The sequence below is a fragment of the Lithobates pipiens genome, unplaced genomic scaffold, assembly GCF_037356315.1.
Source record: "Lithobates pipiens isolate NorthernLeopardFrog02 unplaced genomic scaffold, aLitPip1_a1.2 Scaffold_10, whole genome shotgun sequence".
Taxonomy (NCBI): Eukaryota; Metazoa; Chordata; class Amphibia; order Anura; family Ranidae; genus Lithobates; species Lithobates pipiens.
Genome location: NW_027507686.1, coordinates 28527510 through 28548713, shown reverse-complemented (window position 1 = coordinate 28548713; position 21204 = coordinate 28527510). Strand labels below are relative to the sequence as shown.

Below are 21204 nucleotides of genomic sequence, written 5' to 3'. Positions count from 1 at the left end.
TCAAGCAATCTTCTTTCATGATGTCATTATGGGGTATTGTTTCTAGAATTTTGAGGAAAATAATACATTTAATCCATTTTGGAATAAAGCTGTAACATAACAAAATGTGGAAAAAGTGAAGGGCTGTGAATACTTTCCGGATGCTCTGTATTTTACAAAGTTACTTCCCTGGAGGCCCAGCCAGTAGCAGCAGCACTTCCTGTTGCAGGATGACAACCATAAGCCACAATTTACATCAGCGTTGTCACCTGGCCATGGAAGCTACTTCAGTTGGCTGTTGGGTTGTGTACATGATAGACAGCCCAATGGCCCAATGGCAGGGTGCACACAGCAAGACAACGCTGCTGCTAATAGCAAAGTAGTGTCTTAGCATTGTAAGTCCCCATCAGGAAATGCTGTTACTGGCAGGATCTCCAGGTAAGAAACTCAACAAAGATTCACACAAAAGGATTTGCTTAAAGTGGCCTAAACCCATCAATATAACAGATTCCCAACAGTAACATTTAAAGCGTGTCAATAATGCTAACTGACACAGTTGCTTGTGCTCTCAACTGAACTATTAAGCCATCAAATGACTGGTGACACATCTGATCACATGTGCAGCATCATGGCAGCTGCAGATCAAACAGAGGCTAAGATGGCAGCTCCCCTGGCTGTAAAGGAAAGAAGAGTTTAGTTCCACTTTAACCACTTCCCGCCCGGCCTATAGCAAAATGACGGCTGGGCGGTGGTTGGGTTATCCTGACTGGGCGTCATATGATGTTCAGCAGGATAACAGCAGCCGAGCGCATCGCGGTGATTGGTGGTGCGGTGTGTCAGTCTGACACACCGCTAAACCGATCTCAGTAAAGAGCCTCCAATGGAGACTCTTTACCACGTGATCAGCCATGTCCAATCACGGCTGATCACGATGTAAACAGGAAGAGCTGTTGATCGGCTTTTCCTCACTCGTGTCTGATAGACGTGAGCAGAGGAGAGACGATCGGCTGCTCTCCTAACAGGGGGGTCTGTGCTGATTGTTTATCAGTCCTGCCCCCCCTCGGATCCTGCCCAGGACCACCAGGATGACCATCCACACTGGAACACCAGGTATGCACCCCCAGACCACCAGGGAAATGCAAATCTGTGTCAAGGCAGCTGCCAATCAATGCCCAGGCAGCTGGCAATCAGTGCCCACTCACAATGCCTACCACTGCCAGTGCCACCAGGGATGCCTATCAGTGCCATGTATCAGTGCCCATCAGTGCCACATATCAATGCCCATCAGTGCCGCATATCAGTGGCCAGCAGTGCCCCTATCAGTGCCACCCATAAGTACCCCTCTTTGCAGCCTTTCAGTGCCCAGTGCCACCTATCAGTGCCCACCAGTACCTCCAACAAGTTCCGATCAGTCCTGCCTATCAATGCCCATCAGTGCTGTATATTAGTGGCACCCATCAGTGCTGCATATAAGTGCCCATCGTCAGTGCCACTCACTGGTGCCACCTCATCGGTGCTGCTTTATCAGTGCCCCTGAGTGCCGCCTTATCAGTCAAGGAGAGGACTTACTTATTTACAACATTTTATAACAGAAACAAAAAAGCAAAACTTATTTTTTTTTCAAAATGTTCAGTCTTTTTTTTATTTGTTTAGCAAAAAATAAAAACTGCAGAGATGATCAAATGCCGCCAAAAGAAATCTCTATTTGTGGGAACAAAATGATAACAATTCTGTTTGGGTACAGTGTAGCATGACCGCGCAATTGTCATTCAAACAGCGACAGCTCAGAAAGCTGAAAATTTACTTTGTCAGGAAGGGGGGTAAATTCCTGGTATTGAAGCGGTTAAGAAAACTGCCGTTACTGGCAGGATCTCCAGTAAGGAAATCAACAAAAACATTCACACAAAAGGATTTGCTTAATCCGTTGCCGTCCGGCCTCTGGCAGAAAGATGCCTGGGGGGGGGGGGGGCTATTTGTCGCTTCGGGTGGACATCATATGAAGCGGGGGTGTGCTGCGGTGCGATCTGTCACCGACTGTCTCTACCAGACACAGCTGATGACTGATAAGTGTACCGGTCCGCTGTCAGTACCATGTGACCGCTGTAACCAAAAGTTAGCTGAGATTAGTCACAGTGATCACATGGAGTAGACTGGGGCCAATCACAACAAAATAAACTAAACAAATCCATTTCATTCTTTCATTCAGTAAATTTCTTGCTTAACCACTTGCTTACTGGGCACTTAAACCCCCCTCAGTCCCAGACCAATTTTCAGCTTTCAGCGCTGATACACTTTGAATCACAATTGCGCGGGCATACAACACTGTACCCAAATGAAATTTTTATCATTTTTTTCCCACAAATAGAGCTTTCTTTTGGTGGTATTTAGTTACAGCTCGGAGTTTTATTTTTTGCTAAACAAACAAAAAAAGATGCAAAAAAAAAAAAAAAATCATGTTTTAATAGTTTGTTATAAAATTTTGCAAACGGGTAATTTTTCTCCTTCATTGAAGTGCGCTGATTAGGCGGCACTGATAGGCTGCATTGGTGGGCACTGATGGGCTGCATTGGTGGGCACTGATAGGCTGCATTGGTGGGCACTGATAGGCTGCACTGGTGGGCACTGATAGGCATAGTTAAGGCGGCACTAATAGGCACAGATAAGGCGGCACCGATGGGCACAGATAAGGCGGCACTGATGGGCACAGATAAAATGGCACGGATGGGTGGCACGGATAAGTGGCACGGATGGGCACTGATAGGTACCACAGATAGATGGGACTGATGGGCACTGATAGGTGGCACTGATAGGTGGCTCTGATAGGTGGCACTGCTGGGCACTGATGGGCGGCACTGCTGGGCACTGATGGGCGGCACTGGGGTGCAGCACCTTTGAGGCAGATTGGGTGGCACTGTGGGGTAGCACTGTGGGTGGCACTGTGGGTGGCACTGTGGGTGGCACTGTGGGCACAGACGGGGGGCACTTACTTTTACTTTTATTTATCCTTCAGGATGGCACTGCGGGAGGCAGGTGGGCATTGGCAGGTGGCATGTGGTGCCTTGCATTGCTGGCCGTGATCGGGACTGATCAGGAATAATAGCCGATTACCGGCTCCGTTCTATCACATGATCAGCTGTCATTGGCTGACAGCTGATCACGTGATAAGGGGTCGGGATCGACCCCTTGCACGGATCGGTGATCAGGCGAGTCTCATAGACTCGCCGATCACAGAGCGCGCCGCGCGCGCCCCTCAGGGGGCGCGCAGGCCGCTCGTAACCGGGACGACGTCAATAGACGTAGTCCCGGAAATCTAGGTCCGCGCTAATGCCGTCATTCGGCAATAGCGCGGTACCCAAGTGGTTAAAGTAACAAAATTCATTGCTATATGCAAACATAATGTGTAAAAAAAATAAAATAATAATAATAATAATGATCACTTCCCCAGAGTAGTACAATGATCCATGCCTTCCCCTAGTACAACCACCTCCCCCACCGTAGTAAAACTCTGGTCAGGCACGCATTTAACCCTTTGATCACTTCTGATGTTTAACCCGTTCTAAGCCAATGTCATTAGTACAGTGACAGTGCATATTTTTTAGCACTGATCACTGTATTAGCCTCACTAGTCCCCAAAAATTGTCAGTTAGATGTCACAAATGGCCGCTGCAATATTCCAGTGCCGCTCGAAGTCGCGAATCGCTGCCATTACTACTAAAAATAAATTAATAAAAATGTCCCATAGTTTATAGAAGCTATAAACTTTGCGCAAACCAATCAATATACGCTTATTGGGATTTTTTTTTTTTTTTACCAAAAATATGAATACATATTGGCCTAAATTGATGAAGAAATTAAATTTTTTTAAATAATTTTATTGGATATGTTTTATAAACAAAAATAAAAAATATTCCTTTTTTGAATTTTTGGTGTTTTTTCATAAAAAAAATAATAAATATTGTTTTTCAACATTTTGGCTTTTTTTTTTACCAAAAATATATATACTTATTGGATATGATTTATAGCAGAAAGTAAAAAAAAATATTTTTTTTCATTTTTAGTCTTTTTTCATTTTTTTTAACAAAAATATTGTAAATGCTATAAGTAAGAAAACAATTAATATACATCTTTTTTTTTATAGCGAAGACAAGTAGCAGAATGCATTTTGATCTAAATTTATGAAGATTTTTTTTAAAACTATATTATTAGATATGTTTTATAACTGAAACTTTTTTTTTGGTCTTTTTTACATTTATTTGAATATTCTGTTTTTTTATTTATATAATAAAAAATACCAGTGGAGATCAAATACCACCAAAAGAAAATTTCATTTGTATACAGTGTTGCATAATGATGTAATTGCCAATTGAATTAGAACAGTGCTAAATAGCAAAAATGTTCTTGTTATTTGTAATTTTTTTACATTTATCTATCTATCTATTTATGGGAAGTAAAACAGAAATAAACTTGTTTATTGCAGAAATGTAAATCTCAGCAGTCATCTCATCCTCCCCTCCCCCACAGAATAGAGAAAATTTGAAATCTGACAGTTGACAGTTGAAATCCAGAAATGTACTGGCTGAGGTCATGTGACTGTACTGGCTGAGGTCATGTGACTGTACTGGCTGGCTTTTTGCCAACTTAGGGGAGGAGTCACGGTGACCAGCACTGTGATTTGATTGGCCGGCGTGACAAGCACTGCGATGTGATTGGTCAGTGTGACCAGCTCTAGGATGTCATTGGCAGTGCCGCTATAAAAAGCAGTCTCACACCTGTGGAGCTCAGAAGAGTCTGACTTCTCTTGGTGTGAAGACCTATTCTGAGCTCCTAAGAGATTTCTTCTTCTAGCGTATGATTTTCACTGTGTTTTTAACCAGTGAAATGAGACCATTTATAATGGAAAGCATGATTCCAGAGATAAGACCTGAGCCATTTAATGGCTTTCTGGATCATGAGAGGGATGTAGTCCACACCATATCATCTGTGAGGACTCCCCAGAGCTGTGTCCCTAATAACATCAGGGGAAATATTGCAGCCATTAGGAAGATCATGAAAAATGCCGCGCCAGCTAGAAAGCCCATGAAAATTGCCGTCGCCGCTGAAGTCTCGCCTCTTGTTACTCCCCCCGGCTGTGACACTAGAGAGGGCATGAGAAATATTTCAGCGATTAGAAAGATCATGAGAAATGCCGCACCAGCTAGAAAGCCTCTGAGGATTGCAGCAGCAGAAGTCCCGCCTCTTGTCACTCCCCCGAGCTGTGACACTAGAAACATCAAACTTGTCACAGCAGGAAATGTCCAATCAATACCATCACACGGCGACAGCCAGTCACCTTTCATATTGCACCGCCTGCTCGGAGAAGGCGGATTCGGACAGGTCTTTCTGGCAACTCATTCTGCAGCCAAGAAGATCATGGCCATCAAGTCTGTAGTGAAGACTTCAGATCAACGTAGCGCCATTGAAACAGAGCAGAAGGTCATGCAGATGGCGGCAGGGTGTCCATTCCTCACCCAACTTTACACCACTTTTCAGACCCGCCATTCTGCCTGTTTCGCTATGGAATACGTCTCTGGAGGGGATCTGTTTGATTTCACCAATAAACATTTCCCTCTTCCTATTTCCGTCATAAGGTAAGTCTCATCACCACAATGAGAATAGAATAGAAAGTAATCTTTATAAGATATGTTGCTTTACAATCCAGGCTTTTAGGAGTTTAGAATTACATTGGACTCCATTAGAATGCGTAGCTACATCAGTCCACCCAGATCTGACGTAGATACTTTAGAGTAATGTCACTCCGTCCCGCCAAAAATTGGTGGACCCCGCGCCTCTCCCAAGCTTAGATACGCTATATTATAGTAGGGTTGGTGTTCCAAGTAGACTGTTCACACACATGGCATTCTGCAATCCCAGTTTCTCCAAAGCGGCAGTGATTGCACCATGTGGGGAAGGAGATGGAGACAGTCCAGAGTCACCTAGTAACGTTCTCTAAGAGGTTTGCCGGGAGATGGAGCTGGGTTTCTGATCATGTGACCGCCGCCATGATTAGCTGTCACAGTGGTCACATGATCAGAGAGCTCCCAATCGCATGTAGATATCGGGAGCTTTCCTTTAGGCAGCGGTAACTGTGCCGGGAGTGCATCCTCAGGACAGCTCTGTTTACATTCTGGCACCCATATATGCGGCCTCTCAGCATTAATTCCCACCCACCTAGAGGCCACATATATGCATACCACCAGCACGAAGGGGTTAACACTTCTGGACCAATGATGTACTGGTACCTCATAACCCTGGTACTGCTTTTTAGAGGTGGCGGTCTAACAGCTGGATTGGTTTTACATGCAGCAGGAGGGGACTTCCTCCACTCCCGGCACCTACCACAGATTTCTCAGGCTCTCTCATCATACCGGGAGACCCAGGCGACCAGCCGGCACGTCTACTGGCTGGTCAGACAGCTGAACAAAGCTGTGATCGTGATCGATCGGCTCTCCGCTATGGTACCACGGATGTGATGACATTGAGACCTGACATATTTAAGAAATCAAAATCATTCAAAAACTCAGATCTCGGTGTTGTGAATGCTGTTAAGGGCAGAGGAGAGACTTGGGGTCTTATAGTACCGGTCACATGCCTATTGCTGTGACAAGCATGTTTACAGCCTGGATCCTACCAATGGGTTCTCCCAGGAGACTCCAGAATCTGGTAAAACCAGAAATGGTGAGCAGGTGCCATGCCCAGAACTCCGACCGTACGGTAACCTAAACAAGCTCAAAGTTGGGACCGGTAATGGGATAGAGCCAGGTACTCCCTCCCCCTGCCCATGGATAATGTTTATACTTAAGTCTAATCACTGTAAAATCTAATGAATTTTTCTCTTTTATAGATTCATTGCGGCGGAAATAGCCTGCGGACTTGAGTTCCTCCACGGACGTGGCATAGTTCATAGAGACCTCAAGTTGAGCAACATCTTAATGGACAATGAAGGTCACGTCCGTATTGCAGACTATGGATTGGCAGAAATGGATCTGTTTGGTAATAGGAAGGTGACGGGCGTAGCCGGAACGATTGGATACATAGCGCCAGAAGTAAGTCACGCTCTTTTTACCCAACACTAGACCTCATCTATTCAGCATATCACAATCCAATCACTATCCCTCTGATACTTGTAATATAAACATTTTATATTGCATACAGAACACTGCAATGTAAAACACCTGATTGGGAATCATTAAGCTCTTAAAATTATTTTAAAAAAATATGTTAACCACTTGCTGACCGCCGCACGAACATATACGTCAACACAATGGCACGGATAGGCAAATGGGCGTAGAGGTACGTCCCTTTAAATTTGCTGTTGTGTGGTCACGTGCAAGCTCCAAGATCATGCCCACGGGACCCCCAAACTCGATGTCCGACGGTGTCCCGCGATCATGTCATGGAGCTGAAGAATAGGGAGATGTCAGTGTAAACACAACTTCTCCCCGTTCTTCCTAGTGACCTGTCACTGTTCATCTGCTATAGGGAGCAGCGATCAGTGACGTGCCACTCATAGCCACACCCCCTAACAGTTAGAACACATCCCTAGGACACACTTAACCCCCTTCCTAGCCCCCTCGTGGTTAACCACTCAAACGCTTATTGTGATTTTTTTTTTTACCAAAAACATGTAGAAGAATATATAGCCTAAACTGAGGAAAAAATGTGTTTTTATATTTTTTTGGGGGATATTTATTATAGCAAAAAGTAAAAAAAAAATAGCTATTTTTCAAAATTGTTGCTCTTTTTTTGTTTTTAATGCAAAAAATAAAACCAGAGGTGATCAAATACCACCAAAAGAAAGCTCTATTTGTGGGGGGAAAAAAAGACATCAATTTTGTTTGGGAGCCACATAGCATGACCGGCAATTGTCAGTTAAAACGACGCAGTGCTGAATCACAAAAATTGCTCTGGTCTTTGGCCAGCCAAATGGTCCAGGCTGAAGTGGTTAATATATGTCCATGGGGGCAGCCATTGCGTATGCCGCCTCTGCCTCCTGGTTAGCTGTTGGGCACAGTGGTTGTTCTTTGCTATTCCTCTTGCTTAAAGCGAGTCTAGCTACAATATCTATAATAATGGACATATGAAATAGTAAACATATCAAATTTTAAAAAGCTACATCAAGGTTAATGTTGCAATGATTTCTACTGGAGAGCAGATATCACTATCTGCTCTCTGTTACAATCTGCAGAATTACGGCCCATTCATTAAATGCATGCCACTGTGTAGAGCCTGTGGTATCCTATGAAGTTCTATATACTTAGCATAACAAAGAGAACTCTGATTTGATTAGGGTGAATCACATGACTAGGCTCTCGCTCAAGTTTATTTTTTATTTTTTATGTTTACACCCATTCCCTGTAATAGCACTCAAAGTCCCAATTCCACCGCTGTGCTTTATAAATGTCATTTTTATTAAAGTAGCGCTATTGCCACAGTAAGGACATACTGATGCTTTGTAAATGCCTCCCTTAGAATACACGTTCAATGAATATATATTATTATTTCTCTTATAAAAGGATGCTAAGTTTGTAGGAACTAAGTAACTGATTTCTCTTCTCTGATTGGCAGGTTATCAATGGCGACTTCTACCAGTTTGCACCCGACTGGTTTTCCATGGGGGTTGTCATATACAAGATGGCCACAGGAACTGTACCATTCCGTGACGATACCACTCAGGTATACAGGAGGGCCGTGAATTATGAAGATCCTGTTTACCCCCCGGACATGGACCAACATCTGAAGCACTTCCTGGGAGGAGTAAGTACAAGACATTTTCTAATTCTGAAGAAGCACAGGGAAGGTTTCTAGGCCTACTGCTGCTGCTTTAGCGGTATAATGTAGGGGTGTTGCCAATTCTGGTTGTCAGCTGGATTGTTGGGTAGTTTGGCTTCTTCATTCCATGGTGAAGATCCAATGGGAATACTTCATCCTGGGGCTTAGGGCTCAGACGATGATGCCACATGGGGTCAATCGCTGATGTGCACATTGTATGAGGTTATTAAAGCAGAACTCCTCCCCATTTATTATTGTTTTGAACATAGTGGGGAGGATTAGATCACCTGCCGTCATTGTGTCCCTGTTGTAGACATTTTGTTTCATATCATGTCCTGAGGACATGGAAATCTCACAAAGGGGGGACACAGAAAGCAACCACAACCTAACAGAGGGGTTCTAACCCATTCCAACTCCATTCATTAAACTGCTTTTATCGCCCGGTGCTGATAAATGATGTTAATGAGAAGAAAAAAAGATCTTTAAAAATATCCAATCTCCTCCCTTTTCTCGTGGCTGTAATTCTCCTTAAAGTGTCACCACCAATCTAAAGATCTCAGGGAGTTAGAAGCCATCTAATGGCGGCACATCATAACATAACATTCCAGCACAACACTGATTTGTTGTGCTGGAATATAATATGAATTCCATCCATGTCAGTAGACATCCAGCACCTGTACTTGGCTATATATGTGCCTTCACATGCTATGATCCTCCAATGGGTGAAAGGACCGCCCAGGAGGAGACGCACTGTAGTCAAAGTTTTTTTTTTATTTTCTAAAAAGTGCAAAATGAACTCAAAATAACTCTTAATTTCTCTTTTATAGCTGCTATGCAAATGTCCGGAGAAGAGGCTTGGAGTTGGCAGCGACATAAGACGGCATCCATTCATGAGGTTCATCAATTGGAAGTCGATGGAACAAGGGAAAGGACGGCCCCCTTTCTCTGTAGGTCCGGTAAGTACACAAATCTTTATAAGATGAGGATTCAAAAAGAAGATTGTTACACACTGTAAGGAGCATTGCTGTGTCCTTACAGCTAATATAGGGGGTACAGACATATCCCAGCCTGCAGGAAAACCTCACAGACTAATCAGTCAATATTTCATTTTCTACGGAAGTAAATAAGAATGTAACTTTCTAGGCATCAGACACAATGGGGATGATTTACTAAAACTGGAGAGTGATAAATCTGATGCAGCTGTGAATGGTAGCCAATCAGCTTCTAACTTTCTGCTTGTTCAATAAAGCTTTGACAAAAACATGTCAGCTGATTGGTTACCATGCAGAGCTGCACCAGGTTTTGCACTCTCCAGTTTTAGTATATAAACCCCATTGGTGCACAGCTGGGAGTGATAGTTGAAGGGAGAAGGTGAAATGGTTCATAATACAATGTCTGGGGTGTCTAGGACATGTGACTTTGACCACCATGATGTGGTGGAAGGCATGGGACCAGACATGTAGTTTGCATCTAGATTTGTATCCTATCTGCTCCTCCACTGCATGGAAAGAGGAAGAAGGTTCTAGGTTGTATTAAAGAAGTTAGTCAATGTTAAAGCCCAACTCAAAAAATAAATAGATTGCGCAATAGGCAACCACCAACCCTACCCCACCCTGCACTCTAATGTTTTATTGCTTGTAAACTCTAGGGGCAGAGAAAGAGGGACCTAGCCCTAACCTCTCTGCATCATCATGTACAATACAGGCCTATCAGTCTTACATTGTATGTGGGGGTAAGAATGTGACCGTGGCTGGGAAAGCTTTAGAGAAGGTCTGTGAGGGATGGGTTGCATAGATGAAGGCTGTCCAAAGAAAGGAATACATTAGTATACCTTATTCCTCTACCCCTAGGCACAAAATCCACCCCCCCCCCCCACACACACACACACACACACACAAATACTGCAAGGGTAATTTATACTTGTTTCAGGTATTGGGCTTTAAGCAATATCCTGATATTTACTCAGGTCAGAAATCTATGAATACAGAATCTCATATTTGTTTTTTCATTTTACAGCCCACCAACATGGACATGGAAACATCTTCTCGACTTCCTCCGTCAGCGATAGATGGCAAGGCATTGGAAATTCCAGGAAAGAAAGTATTCTTGCCTGGATTCCCTAACATCGACATGATCAACCTATAGTGTGTAGTGTGGTGTGTGTGTAGTGTGTGTAGTGTGTGTAGTGTGTGGTGTGTGTAGTGTGTGGTGTGTCGTGTGTCGTGTGTCGTGTGTCATGTGTGGTGTGTCGTGTGTGGTGTGTTTAGTGTGTAATGTGTGGTGTGTTTAGTGTGTAGTGTAGTGTAGTGTAGTGTAGTGTAGTGTAGTGTTTAGTGGAGAGTGTGTTCCATCAGTGTGCCAGCCAGCAAGCCCAACAACATCAGGGTGCCAGCCAGCAAGCCCACCAACATCAGGGTGCCAGTCAGCAAGCCCACCAACATCTGGGTGCCAGCCAGCAAGCCCATCAACATCTGGGTGCCAGCCAGCAAGCCCACCAACATCAGGGTGCCAGTCAGTAAGCCCACCAACATCAGGGTGCCAGTCAGCAAGCCCACCAACATCAGGGTGCCAGTAAGCAAGCCCACCAACATCAGGGTGCCAGTCAGCAAGCCCACCAACATCAGGGTGCCAGTCAGCAAGCCCATCAACATCTGGGTGCCAGCCAGCAAGCCCACCAACATCAGGGTGCCAGTCAGCAAGCCCACCAACATCAGGGTGCCAGTCAGCAAGCCCACCAACATCAGGGTGCCAGTAAGCAAGCCCACCAACATCAGGGTGCCAGTCAGCAAGCCCACCAACATCAGGGTGCCAGTCAGCAAGCCCATCAACATCAGGGTGCCAGTCCGCAAGCCCACCAACATCAGGGTGCCAGCCAGCAAGCCCACCAACATCAGGGTGCCAGCCAGCAAGCCCACCAACATCAGGGTGCCGGCCAGCAAGCCCACCAACATCAGGGTGCCAGCCAGCAAGCCCACCCATATCAGGGTGCCAGCCAGCCAACCATAGCAAGGTGTCAGCCAGCCATCCACCCACAGCAAGGTGTCAGTCAGCAAGCCCACCCACAGCAGGGTGCCAGACAGAAAGCCCATTCACAGCAGGGTGCCAGCCAGAAAGCCCACCCAACGCAGGGAGGCCAGTCAGCAAGCCCACCCACAGCAGGGAGGCCAGCCAGCAAGCCCACCCACAGCAGGGAGGCCAGCCAGCCAGCCACAGCAGGCTGCAAGCCAGAAAGCCCACCCACAGCAGGGAGGCCAGCTAGCAAGCCCACCCACAGCAGGGAGGCCAGCCAGCCAGCCACAGCAGGCTGCAAGCCAGAAAGCCCAAGGGTGGATGGACATGATGAAGATTGGTCATATTTGGACAATAGTTCTTGATGTGACATAATACGTGGATTGTACTGCTATACCCATATATTCATGAGAGATACGGAGAGGACAATTCATCTGTAAAGACATTGATATCATCCTCAGAAGATACAGATGAAAAAAAAAAAAACTGCACTGTACAGAGGAGCCACCCACAGCAGAGTGCGAGCCATGAAGCCCACCTGCAACAGGGTGCCTGCCAGCCAGCGAGCCATGAAGCCCACCTGCAACAGGGTGCCTGCCAGCCAGCAAGTCCACCCACAGCAGAGTGCGAGCCATGAAGCCCACCTGCAACAGGGTGCCTGCCAGACAGCAAGTCCACCCACAGCAGAGTGCGAGCCATGAAGCCCACCTTCAACAGGGTGCCTGCCAGCCAGCAAGTCCACCCACAGCAGAGTGCGAGCCATGAAGCCCACCTGCAACAGGGTGCCTGCCAGCCAGCAAGTCCACCCACAGCAGGGTGTGTTGGAGAATAATCAGACCGTCTCTCAAGTCAAGGTAAGACATTAATTCCATATTCAAGAGAAATGGTTACATGTACGCTCAGGCTTCAAAAATCCATGCATCCATCATTGGCATTGATGTGAGCTATGTGTTTTTCAATTTCTGCTAATGTAAGCATTTTCATAGTTATATGATTATTCAGCATATTGAAGTATAATAGGGTTATATAAAACATATTTCTAAGCATTTTAAACTTAATTAAGATAAAGCTATATTTCTATGCATATTCATAGTTGACATTTAGAGGTATAATACTTAATTTCTCTAACAGGGTGCCAGCCAGCAAGCCCAGCAACATCAGGGTGCCAGCCAGCAAGCCCAGCAACATCAGGGTGCCAGCCAGCAAGTCCACCAACATCAGGGTGCCAGCCAGCAAGCCCACCAACATCAGGGTGCCAGCCAGCAAGCCCACCAACATCAGGGTGCCAGCCAGCAAGCCCCCACATAAGGGTGTCAGCCAGCAAGCCTCCCCGCATCAGGGTGGCAGCCAGCAAGCCCACCAACATCAGGGTGCCAGCCAGCAAGCCCACCAACATCAGGGTGCCAGCCAGCAAGCCCACCAACATCAGGGTGCCAGCCAGCAAGCCCCCACATAAGGGTGTCAGCCAGCAAGCCTCCCCGCATCAGGGTGGCAGCCAGCAAGCCCACCTGCATCAGGGTGCCGGCCAATAACCCACCCACAGCAGGATGCCAACCAGCAAGCTCACCCACAGCAGGGTGCTGACAGCCTATGTTACGCTATGGGGACGGAGCAGCCGGGCAGCCGGGGAACACAGGTCCTAATTTGTGTGCATTCAGGGCCACTCACCCACTCCTGCACACCTGTTAAATTAGGGCTGTGTTTGTCCAGCCGCTGCGTCCCCGTAGGCTGGATTCACACCTATGCATTTCTAGTGCTCTTTGCATTTTGCACTACAGAATGTGTTCCATAGGAAACAATGTTAAATGGACTGTAGTGCAAATCTGCAAACTGCAAATAGCACTAAAACTGCATATGTGTGAATCCAGCATTAAAGAGGTGGATGGATATGATGATGAAGATTCCTCCCATATTTGGACAATAGTTCTTGATGTGACATGATGGATTGGATCTATATACCGATATATTCATGAGAAATTTGGGGAGGACAGTTCATCTGTAAAGACATTGATATCATATTCAAAGATCCTGATGAACAAAGATTCCTCATTTTTGTACATTACTTTTTGATATTCATCAAACAAGCTGTTTTAAATTGAAAACCATCAAAAGACATTGTAATGTCCACCCACAGATGTATAATACAGGGAGTAATCCGATCGCCTTCGGGGGTCAGGAAGGAATTTTTTCCCTGTTAGAGCAAATGACACCATGCTTTATCAGGGTTTTTTTCGCCTTCCTCTACATCTACACGGGTCTGGATAATCACACAAAAAAAACACAAAAAAAAAAAAAAACTGCACTGTACAGAGGAGCCTTGACGAGGCAGTGCAGCTTCCACATACATTTGCAAATGTGTGCAATGTGACTGCCTGCACGGGGATGCATGGAGTGCCTGTACCCACTGCCCTCACACGGGGTATGGATTCATACGCCTTGTGTGAACGAGGCCTTAGGACCTCGCACTTTACAGAGCAGCCTTGGCAAAGCAGTGCAGCTTCCCCATTTGCAAATGTGTGCAACTAAGACCTCTGTTTTTAATGTCAAGTGTTAGATTGTGCATTTTTGGATTTATTTGCAGGCAAGCTGGTAAGTGTGCTGGGAAATCTTTTGTTTTTGTGTTGTGCAAAGCCCTTCCATGTGCACCTTACTTCAAAAGCTAGTTCTAAACTGCTGTAGCTGTCCTTCTTTGTACACTGCTATTAGATACAACTTATATTATGCATATACAATTTTACTGTTGTCAATAAACATCAGATGACAAGTAAATACATTCCCAGAGCACAATGGGTTATCTAAAGAGGCAGAGGGCATAGCAGACAAAGCCTGGATTTGGGAAGATATGTGTGACTGAATCCTTAGAGGGGAGCCATAGAAAGGAGGAGACACGGCTGTAAATGTAGGCCTCCTAAAAGGGAATGTTTAACTGCAATGCATAGCAGGCCTCTGTTGTAGAAGCCCTTTCCTCAGAGGATGGACACCAAGCAAAAAGAAGAAGCTCATTACTCTTTACTCTGTGGGCCATTTCACTCCCGAGAGCTCAGGAGGAGCTGGTAGTACCAAGAGGAGTATGAAGGTAAAAGAAGGTTACTAAGGTCGAAAATTAACCACTTCCCACGTCCATGACGATGTATGTCGGCAGAATGGCACTGACAGGCATATGGGCGTACAGGTACGTCCCTTTAAGAATGCCGCCATGCAATCACGTGCGTGGGACGCCGTTCGGGACCCCCGTGGGTCTGGTCGCGGGTCCCGCGGACTCGATCGCCGCAGGGATACCTGCGATCGTCTCACGGGGAAGCTGAAGGGGGAGATGCGGAAGTAAATATCTCCCCGTTCTGCCTAGCAACAAGTGATACTGATCTCTGCTCCCTGTTATTGGAGCAGAGATCGGTGTTCACTAACACACAGCCCAGCCCCCCACAGTTAGTAACACGCCCCTAGGACACACTTAACCCCTACACTGCCACCCCCTGGTCAACCCCTTCACTGCCAGTGTCATTTACACAGGAATCAGTGCATTTGTATAGCACTGATTGCTGTATAAATGACAATGGTCCCAAAAATGTGTCAACAATGTCTGATTTGTCCACCATAATGTCGCAGTCACAATAAAAAAAAATAAAAAAAAAAATCGATGATCGCCGCCATTAATAGTAAAAAAAAAAATTAATAAAAATGCTATAAAACTATCTAAACTCCCTATTTTGTAAATGCTATATATTTTGCGCAAACCAATCAATTATCACTTATTGCGATTTTTTTTTACCAAAAACATGTAGAATACGTATCGGCCTAAAATGAGGAAAAAAAATGTTTTTTTATATATATATTTTTGGCAAATATTTATTATAGCAAAAAGTAAAATATAATGCGTTTTTTTCAAAATTGACGCTTTTTTTTGTTTATAGCACACAAAAAAAAACGCAGAGGTGATCAAATACCACCAAAAGAAAGCTCTATTTGTAGGACAAAAAGGACGTCAATTTTGTTTGGGAGCCACGTCGCACGACCATACATTTGTCAGTTAAAGCGACGCAGTGCTGAATCGCAAAAAGTGCGAGTCTGGTCTTAAGCCAGCAAAATGGTCCTGTCTGAAAGTGGCTAAAGAAAGAAAGCCAATGGAAACTGCCATGAAAATCAGAATAGATGGGGATGATGTGTGACCCTCAATGAATTGCACATGAAGTGCTAACTGCGCAAGAAAAAAAAGATGGGAGGCCGAAACAAAGAGGAATAGGCCAAGAAATAGACTGACTCACCAATGAAATAAATACGTGAATATCTCAATTTCCTCTGAAATATGCAAACAAGGAGAAGGATCATTCCCGCACATCCAACAAAACCCATAGGTAGTGATGGTAGCAACAGTCTCAGCTCAGAATCCATCCAGGCCTTGCCCGCTCTGACATGTTTCGCCCTGTCCACTGGACTCAGCCTTGGGGGACCTCCATGACTAGATTTTGTAGGATGTGCGGCAAAAAAAGATCCTTTTTCTTGTTTAAATTCACCAAGCTGAGACAAGCCCAGTGGTGTCACTAGGTTTGGTGTCACCTGGTGTGTAAAAACCCGGTGTCACTCCCCTTATCAGACCAGCTCAGAGTTGGAGGTTCAGCTACTGTACATATATATATTATAGCTGTGTCCAGCAGCACCCCCGTTATCAGATCAGCTTGGGGGGCAGCTCAGCTACTATGTGTATATTATATATAAAAATAGATGTGTGCAGCTGCACCCCCCCCCCCCCCCCCCCACCTTTAGCAGACCAGCTCAGGGTGGGCAGCTCAGCTACTAAATATATTATATGTATATTTATATATTAGTTGTATAGTTGTATATAAAAAAAAAACTATAGTATATGTAGCAGCGGCTCCTGAAGAGCACGCACTATGCATTGTTCTAAAGTTAAAGTGGCCTAAACTGCAGTTTGGTTTGGGTATAATTATCTAAATTGGGCCTCTGCATCAGTCTGACTGGACTGTGAGATGTTCAGCCTGGCTACAGGGGGCACTGTCTCCTCTGGCAGGCATGGAACTATGGTCTGGTCAGGTGCTTAAGTTGCTCTCTCTCGGAGCATACCCAGTGGGAGTGGTGCTCTCTGGGAGAGGGTATTTAATATGCAGAGGACACGTGGTTCGGGGTTCTGGTCCAGAATGATGTGCTGACTTCATGGTCCTGGTCCTCCAGACCAGCCCCCAAGAAAGCTATGGCCTGGGGTGCAAATCCACCTGACTTTAATGTCTTGGGGCTGGCTAGCCTGAGGCAAGGAAACTAAGGAAGGATTCTGAGGTGGTTTGGTGTCGTCTCCGGTTCGGGAGAGACCCAGTATACTTCCAGCATTCCAGGGGAAGACTCTTCAGAAGAACACCACGTACAGGTTGGTTTTCTTAGCAAGAGCCTGGAAGGGCTGAAGTAACCAAGAGAATCTGGTCTTGTGGATATCGTCAAGTAGGTTGAGAGATCCAGGTATCCTACAAGTGTTCTCCAGCTTAGTTTTCCTACGGGTTCTACAGCAACGTCTGTGTCAGAGACATTATTTTGTACGTTTCTACAACAATGTCTGTGGCAGAGACTTGTTCCTGAGTAAGCACCAAGTTGGCGGCTAGGCCTTGTGAGAGAAGGACTGTCCAACCTGAGTGATCATCCCGTTGCGAATGGCTATTCTCTGGATGCAGTCAGAGTAAGCACGTTCTTCAACGTTTTTCCTGACTTTGACACTAAGGGTACCTGAACCCTCTTTCCAACCCTCTGATCCCAAGTTAAAAGACTGTTCAATTGTCTGAGTTTTGCAAATAAAATCCATTCAAGTGGACCTGTTGTCAGTCTCGAGTTATAGGCCATCTGCCACGGGACATCCCCTGGACGTGCTACAAGGAGAACGGAAGGTAACGGTAAGCCCAAAAATAACCAGCAGCTCCTTCGGGGGTTAGTGCTACATATAGTTGTATATAACAAGCACAAATTAATTTCCCAAATGTATAGTTGTATATAAAAGAAAACTATGGTATAGTTGTATATAAAATGCACAATTTAATTTCCCAGTGCTAAACCTTTCATCCAATTTCTAAGCGGCCATATTTGTTTATTTCTAAAAGACCCCCCACCCCTCCTTTACACTTCAATGTATTCAGATTGCCGAAAACAGCAATTCTGAATACCGTATATCTTTTTAAAACCGGCGCCATTGGCAGCAGAGTAAACGGGAAGTGACGTCATGACGTCGCTTCCGTGTTTACTATGAGGAGACTGGAACGAAGCCAATTACGGCTTTGTTCCAGTTCCTCACCAGCAGCCGGAGGCATCAGACGTGGAATCGGTGCTACCGATCGAGCGGGAGCACCGGTAACAGCCCGCTCCTCCGGCATAACAGCCGAGCGGCTTTTAGCCGATTCGGTTGTTATGGCTGGATAGCCAATCGCCCGCTGAAAAAAAACGGTACCGGGATGATGCCTGCAGGTGCGGGCATCATCCCGGTATACCCCCCGGAAGCCAAGCACGCACATCTGCGTACGCTCGGCGGGAAGGGGATAAACATTCCACCTGGAGATATAATAGAAACATTCTATTTCAATTTTACCCTCATTCACACAGAACTTATGTTTCACAGGATGCAAAGCTCTATTTATTTATTTTTTGTATAAATACACCCCCAACTATTGTAAACCTGTTTGTAAATACTTTTTGTTGGTCTGTATCCAGCCTAAAATCTGCTCACATCTACACACCTGTCCCACTGTGCATGGTCTGATACAAGAGCGGCATGTGCTAATTGTAAGAATCTACAAAAGGAAGGAAATTTAAAAATTGGGAAAATCAGGCATTTTTTTTGTCTGGCTGGAAGGTCAAACTTAAATCGCTGCACCAGATAGACACCAGGAGGTTGCACTACCTTCCGGTGTTTGCATCTCGGCACCCTACACACAATCCAACAAATGTCTACTCAGGTCCCACAATGCACTACCTGCAATGCCCAGCCATCAAGGACCAATGTAAGTGCAATAAAGAGGCTACACCCTCAAGTGACTCATTGGATGTGACAGTTTTACTGCATCACCACTCACACCAGTGTAGTGTATTGTGGTGCACTAAAACCAAAATGCATTGGTGTGGCATTAACAATGAATGGCACTGCAGCACACCAAGCAAGCACAGAAAATACCTGTTGATCCTGCCAGAAACGCTGTGTTTGGGTCACTTCCTGTAAGTTGAACTGAAAGTACAAGCAATGTTATCTTTCTTCTGTAAACTACCAATCCCTGTATACTCTATGTAATGGAGATGAACAAAGGCAAACATGTTTGCAGTATAGCCTGGGTGACAATCATGGCTCCTTCCATGGATCCTCACAATTGGTGAGCATAGCTGCTTAGAGGCAGGAGGTGTGTAATTCAAATGACAGTAGCCTGAAAAAGATAAAACTAATGCAGCCGTGTCATCCAACAACTAATAAGCTTCAATATTTTACTGTTACTTTTGTTCAGGCCACTTCTTGCTATGGGGTGACCACACTCCGGCCATGCCCTCCTATTGTCCTTGTGTTGTCACCCTGCCACTTACGCCCCCTGGTGGAAACTAAATATGCCTGTGCCCACAAATATTGTACACAGGCATGGTCTGCCCTTTGGAATGCTGGTCCAAAGCATTTATGTGCAGCCGATACTGGTGTGGGTGCATATAATCAAGAAGTGGCTGAAAAGAGGCTGGAGATCGGCAGCACTGAAAAGAGGGAGGCGGGAGGATTCTAAAAAGAAAACCTGCGGCAAATGTTTATCATACACAGTGCTTTAGCAAACTAAATGTCATCCAGTTAGGTCTACTGTAGCAAATACAGTATATAGTACCCCACCCACATGTCCAAGGTACAACCTATTGGGGCAGTAGCTTCAGAGGGCCTATAATACACATAAACCTGGCCCGGGTCAGTAGGGTTTTTGGAACCTTGCAGTTTGGTGGCAATTCAGACCAATTGTTTCGTCACCTGATTGCTTAGTTATTGCAATCACATCCAGGAAAATTTGAAGGACATTATTTTTAATTCAGTCTTTTAATAGACTAAATGAGCATTTTATATAAATTTATTTCACGGCTCTGCCTCGCATCGCCCTGGAAAAGAAAATACGATCAAAGATTCAGATCAAATCTTCAAAACTGATGTATGGACGGCCACATTGTAACACTGTATCATGTGTATTGCAGCTGCACACAATAGTGGCATCATGTGGCAGTAATTGGTACTGCAACCCATTATTATTTACAAATTAAAAAATATAGATTTTCATTTTAAAATCTAAATTTAGCTAGTGCAACGTATAGATGGAACTGCCTGGGCTTCACTAATAACGAGTTGGCCCTCATCATGGCAATTAATATAGAGTTGACCGTCACCTCACCATTGCTACTAGTATAGAGCCTCGACATGGCCATTAAAGTGGTGGTAAACCCTTACAAACCACTTTGACCTACATGTAAGCCTAGATTAAGGCTTACCTGTAGGTCCAAGAAATATCTCCTAAACCTACACAGTTTAGGACATATTTACAAAAAGACAGTCACTGCTGTCAAAGGTGCACTATATGCGGTTAGTGGCAGCTCCCGTGCGCATGCGTGGGAGTGACGTCATCGCTGCTCCGGCAAGGAGAGTGGCCGGAGCAGCGATACCTGGAAGAAGATGGATGCTCCGAGCTACAGGGGACATCGGCGACATCGCTGGTTCCTGTGTCAGGTAAGTGACACATAATGGGCTACTATGCGATGCATAGTAGCCCATTCTGCTTTACCTTTACAGGGAGACAAAGAAGAAGTAAACCCATAGTTGAACCTCGACATGGCCATTACTACAGAGTTGACCCTCGACATGGACATTACTACAGAGTTGACCCTCGACATGGCCATTACTATAGAGTTGACCATCATCAAGGCCATTACTATAGGGCTAGCCCTCACCAAGGCCATTGCTATAGAGTTGACCCTTGATATGGCTATTATTATAGAGTTGACCCTCGTCATGACCATTACCTTTTTAGAGCCGGTGTCCCCAGACCACATCATGAATTTATGGAGCTGGCTTTGTACACTGGGCACATGGTGGAACAGAAAAGGGTCTTCACCAAACTCTTACAACAAGGCTTGAAGAGCACAATTGTCTACAATATCTTTGTATGAGATATCACCAGTACTTTTCACTGGAAACACATGAGCTCCATCATTTGGAGGTGGAGGGGCACATACCTTTGGCCATATATTGTACATGTGCACACAGGCAATGAAAGTATACATGTTTCGGGATTATGGGGATTTGTCTAAAAAGACTAAAGGTGGTCTTAGAATGTTAGAACATGCAACCCCCAATCAATGGCCAGCTCACCTGTGTCTACATTTCCCACATCGCTCAACCCATTGTGTCTGCTT

General features: G+C 45.2%; 1 protein-coding gene across 1 annotated transcript in view; it reads right to left on the bottom strand.

Moving 5' to 3' along the window:
• Positions 1 to 21204, bottom strand: part of LOC143928488 (F-box only protein 31-B-like) — a 62629-nt gene that overhangs the window by 3040 nt on the left and 38385 nt on the right. The gene's annotated exons all lie outside the window — the stretch shown is intronic.